We start from the raw sequence: 6,000 nt of genomic DNA on the forward strand, positions 1-6,000 counted from the left end.
AAATGTATATTTATTTTTAATTTTTAAATATCACATTTACATAAGTATTCAGACCCTTTACTCAGCACTTTGTTGAAGCACCTATGGCAGTGATTACAGCCTCAAGTCTTCTTGAGTCTATTCTTCGTATGATGCTACAAGCATGGCACACCTGTATTTGTGGAGTTTCTCCCATTCTTCTCTGCAGATCCTCTTAAGCTCTGTGAGGTTGGATGGTGAGCTTTGCTGCACAGCTATTTTCAGGTCTCTCCAGAGATGTTCGATCGGGTTCAAGTCCGTGCTCTGGCTGGCCCCTCAAGGACATTCAGAGACTTGTCCCGAAGCCACTCCTGCTTTGTCTTGGCTGTGTGCTTAGGGTCCTTGTCCTGTTGGAAGGTGAACCGTCAACCCAGTCTGAGGTCTTGAGCGCTCTGGAGCAGGTTTTCATCAATGATCTCTCTGTACTTTGCTCCGTTCATCTTTCCTTTGATCCTGACTAGTGTCCCAGTCCCTTCTGCTGAAAAACATCCCCACAGCATGATGCTGCCACCCCCATGCTTCACCATAGGGATGGTGCCAGGTTTCCTCCAGACGCGACGCTTGCCATTCAGGCCAAAGAGTTCAATCTTGGTTTCATCAGACCAGAGAATCTTGTTTCTCATTGTGTGAGAGTCCTTTAGGTACCTTTTGGCAAACTCCAAGCAGGCTGTCATGTGCATTTTACTGAGGACTAGCTTCCGTCTGGCCACTCTACCATAAAGGCCTAATTGGTGGAGTGCTGCAGAGATGGTTGTATCAGGAATCAGGCAAGACCCAGATGCAGACTGTGTCGAAGAAACCATGTTTATTAGAGCAAAGGGTCAAAGGTACAGGAAGGCTAGCAGGGTCAGGTCAGGCAGAGGTCGGTAATCCAGAGGTGGGGCAAAGGTACAGGATGGCACGCAGGGGCAGTCAGAGTGGTCAGGAGGGCGGGCTCAGTGTCAGGACAGGCAGGGGTCAAAACCAGGAGTATGAGAAAAGACGGGGGAAAACAGAAGCTGATACAAAAAAACGCTGGTAGGCTTGAACAAACAAGACGAACTGGCAACAGACAGACAGAGAACACAGGTATAAATACACAGGGGATGATGGGGAAGATAGGCAACACCTGGAGGGAGGTGGAGACAATCACAAAGACAGGTGAAACAGATCAGGTGACAGGTTGTCCCTCTGGAAAGTTCTCCCATCTCCACAGAGGACCTCTGGAGCTCTGTCATAGTGACCATCGGGTTCTTGGTCACCTCCCTGACCAAGACCCTTCTCCCCCGATTGCTCTGTTTGGCTGGGCTGCCAGCATTAGGAAGAGTCTAGGTGGTTTCATACTTCTCCATTTAAGAATGATGGAGAACCTTGTGTTCTTGGGGACCGTCAATGCTGCAGACATTTTTTGGTACCCTTCCCCAGATCTGTGCCTCGACACAATCCTATCTCGGAGCTCTATGAGATAGGATTCCACTGTCAACTTTGGGACCTTATATAGACAGGTGTGTGCCTTTCGAAATTATGTCCAATCAATTGAATTTACCATAGATGGACTCCAATTAAGTTATAAAAACATCTCAAGGATGAGCAATGGAAACAGGATGTACCTGGGGGTCTCAATACTTACAGTACCGGTCAAAAGTTTGGACACACCTACTCATTCAAGGATTTTTCTTTATTTTTTATATTTTCTACATTGTAGAATAATAGTGAAGACATCAAAACTATAACAAATATGGAAACATGTAGTAACCAAAAAAGTGTTAAATAAATATATATATATTTCATATTTGAGATTCTTAGTAGCCAGCATTTGCCTTGATGACAGCTTTGCACACTCTCGGAATTCTCTCAACCAGCTTCACCTGGAATGATTTTCCAACAGTCTTGAAGGAGTTCCCACATACGCTGAGCAATTGTTGGCTGATTTTCCTCACTCTGCAGTCCAACTCATCCCAAACCATGTCAATTGGGTTGAGGTTGGGTGATTATGGATGCCAGGCCATCTGATGCAGCAATCTACCACTCTCCTTCTTGGTCAAATAGCGCTTACACAGCCTGGTTAACTGTGACTTGAATTCTTAATAAATCATGATAGTGTCAACAGCAAAGCACCACTCACCATCACACCTCCTTCATGCTTCACGGTGGGAACCATACATGCGGAGATCATCCGTTCACCTACTGTGCGTTTCACAAAGACACAGCGGTTGGAACCAAAAATCTCAAATTTGGACTCATCAGACCTAAGATTAGATTTCCAACTGTCTAATGTCCATTGCTCGTGTTTCTTGGCCCAAGCAAGTCTCTTCTTATTATTGGTGTCCTTTAGTAGTGGTTTCTCTGCAGCAATTTATTTGAGCTGTTCTTGCCATAATATCGTCTTTTACCAAATAGGGCTATTTTCTGTATACGACCCCTTTTGCCCGACCTCAACCCAATTGAGATGGTTTGGGATGAGTCTGTTGCTAGATATTGTTACTGGTCACAGTCTCATTGAACCCTATTTTATATTGGTTTGGTTTGGCTGTCTGACCACACAGATTTTCATTGTTTGACTTGTCCCTTTTAATAGAGGCTCAGACGACAGGAAGATGCTTTCACAGGGACACTGCCTGCGGTTATCTACCGCATGCATCCACTACCCACGTTTATGTTCCACATTCCTCCATTACCCGCGTTTACCTATTGCATGCATACAGTGCATGTATTTTTTTGTATTCACATTAAGAATATCCTTGGAAAGCACAAGTTTAAGGCATTTCTACTTTTAAAGTTAAGTTTCGTTCAATAATTTGCGTAAGGATGCTTGTCAAAGGTTTTCACTATTTGTTATTACGGAGGCACAACCCTGATGATGGCACAGCAATCACACCAATATATTGGATTGAATATTGAAATCGTTGAATTTAATTGATTGTTTACCAATTAATTCAGTACTGCTGGACCAGATAGTGTAATTTGTACTCTATAGGTGGCACTGTATATATGCACACACAACCCTCTGCTAAATATGGATTGTCTGGCTCATAAGTGTTTCGGATATCCGCCGGTACTGAGGTTGTGTCAGCGTGGTGTTGTTGTAACTCAGAAATGGCCTTAGGTCTGATGTCTTTGGGCACCAAACAGTTCTGACCACAGCAGCCACCGCTCCAGCCCTCAGGCGGACCAAAGTAGACCAGACCAGTCACTCGATCAGTGCGTTCCGGAGTTTGTTGTCTAAGACTCCTCTTCACAAGTGTTTGCTTTCAGATACTTTATTTGTGCACTCACCAGGCGGCCACAATTCTAATTGCCGGGGGGATGTGAGGCGGTAGAAAAACAATCACAAAGGGACTCACCACAGATTCAAGTTCATTAGTGCTTCATTGAGTGAGGTAGGCATATTCCGGTCCCAGAGCTGAGCTGGGCTTGTGTGTAAATATCTGTGATATAGCCTAGCGGACACGGTGAGACATTGTATCCAAATTGTAAATGTTTTGTACAGGAAGTATATTCAAAACACCCAAATTCAGTTGCAGCTGTATAGTACATCAGCAATGGCATATTATTCTGTAACCTTTGCGCAGAACTAAGTCCTCAAACACTCCAGAAATAGAATATAGCAAAAATACAGAGTTCTATATTTGATGATGGAACACTATCAGAATAGTGCATATGAATAAATATCAATTATGTTGTATCATTCATATGCTGAATCATTCTTGGGGAGGAATGTAGGCACTTGAGTTCTGGGGAAGGGGATGTGGGGGGTTGTTGCCAGTGTCAGCCCCTGGGTCAGGCATCTGCAGTATGATTACAAGTGTTGACAGACTCAGGGGATATAAGCAGCATCTGAAGGGCCTCGCAGCATTCAGTGCTGCCAGTCTTACACTCTGACACCATTCAAAATAGCATCTTTAAAACAGCATAGTTTTCTACACTCTGGCGTGGCACTTGAAGGACATCAGCCTCATTAGAACGATTTCTCCCCCAGAGGAAGTGTCTGGATGATAGACACTAGCACTAACAATCCCATCTTAATGTCTTAATAGCCAGCGTTCCTTTGTAGGAGTCAACTGTATGTAACTATGTAACTGGCCGTATGTAAAATTATTATGAACATTTAACTGGAGAAGATGACATACCTTCAAGTGCTATTGTATTACTTTCCAAATAACCTTGTCCACACCCAGGCTAATTCCTACTGTATAGAAAGCCGGCTGGTGAACGAGACAACTTGCAAACTGATTTCATATTCTTTGTACAATATGCATGTTTTGCTCCTCGTTAAAATCAGTAAATGACTATCTGTAAATCTGTAAATGACTATAAACACAGTTTGGCTGGGATTTATGTAGCAATAGGTGTATTGCGTGTGTGTTCACTGCAGCTGTCTGTATCAGACCCTCCCTGTCATACTTAGTCTCAGACTCTCCTCTGAGACTCCTCTGACACAAATGAGTTATCTTTAGGGAGGGAACAACAGTTACAGCAATTAAACTGCCGTATTAGAAAGATTTAGGCCTAATGTAGCTCCCTCTTGTAGATGCTCCTGGGCAGTTTTTCCTGTTTTCTATTCCACTGAGACTCACTGCCTGCAATGCAGGGGCTGACACATTGTCCTATCACTAAAACAATGCATGATGCATTGGCTTGATGAAGTTAATCTGCTTATGTTCGTGTTCCAAATAAGGAAAGATTGTCTGTGAAAACAATGCAGATGTACAGTTCTTAATTATTATTTTTTTTAATGTCCTTTAAAAAATTTTTTAAAGACAGTTGATGTTCAGTCAAGCCGTGTGCTGGTGGTGGCCCAATGAATGCTGCAATGCAGTGAATTATTATCTGTTGGACAAGGTGTGTTGTCTTTCCACCTGTTCCACACCAGATGGCGATGTTCCCAACAATGACTCACGCAGCCCAGAATGCGAGCTCATTTCACAGTGCTACCCAAGTCTTTTTCATCAATGTCAAGCATTGCCCTTTGACTATGATCCAACAGTGCTTTCTAACAAATATGCTTACTACCATTTAAAAAAACAAGAAATCCTATGAGTTCTATCTGGACAACAAGGTGGAGTATGAATTTGATTACTTGTTGTAATAAATATGTGGACTGTCAAGAGCTTGAACTGAATTTTAAGAATGTCACCAAAAATAACAGATGTTGATCCAATAAATTAACTTTCCAAACTAAAACTAAAATGGTAAAACACTATTAGATTTAGATAAAGACCAGGGCCTGTATCCAGAATGCCTCTCAGTGTAGAAGTACTGATTTAGGATCCGTTTAGCCTTTTAGATCACAATCAATCTGATTGTAAAGACAGGTGAGGACCTGATCCTAGACCAGCACTCTTACTCTGAGACGCTTTGTGGATGCGGGCCCTGATTAGCATTATTGAACATTTGAGACGTTTTCAGCAGCCCTTGATCACTGTCCACTTTATTAAATTCATTCCATTCATCCCCTCAGTTTTGTCTGATAAGTTCAGTGAATGCGGACATCCTGTCTGTTCTGTAGAGGCCATGATAGACTGAGATTATGTCAATTTTGGTCTCTGGCGCAATGACAGAATCGGTGTATCGATGACTCACACCCACAGCGATGTGCCATCCCTGAGCGTCTCCATCAACATGATTACCTTTATGGATGCATATGGCATCACAAATCACTCTGCGGAGGCTAGGTGGTCACACCCTCACACCGTGCTCAAAGCCGGTGGCACAGTTTACGTTGTGTGGGGGTGAGAACGTGCGAAGCGGTGAGTGAATATGTCACAGAATTCCTTACATTCCCGGAATAGGTCTGGGGGAGTCTGGCTCGGTGTTGGGTTCCTGGGGTAAGGAAAGAGGAGCCAGGGGAATAGGGTGCCGACTCAGCAGCTGACACCTCCTCTGATCTCTCTCACTCCCTCCGTTCTCCACCCTTAACTCAATTCTAAGCATTTACATTTACATTTAAGTCATTTAGCAGACGCTCTTATCCAGAGCGACTTACAAATTGGTGCATTCACC

This window comes from Oncorhynchus nerka, linkage group LG8 (genome assembly GCF_034236695.1).
Source record: "Oncorhynchus nerka isolate Pitt River linkage group LG8, Oner_Uvic_2.0, whole genome shotgun sequence".
NCBI classification, from domain to species: domain Eukaryota; kingdom Metazoa; phylum Chordata; class Actinopteri; order Salmoniformes; family Salmonidae; genus Oncorhynchus; species Oncorhynchus nerka.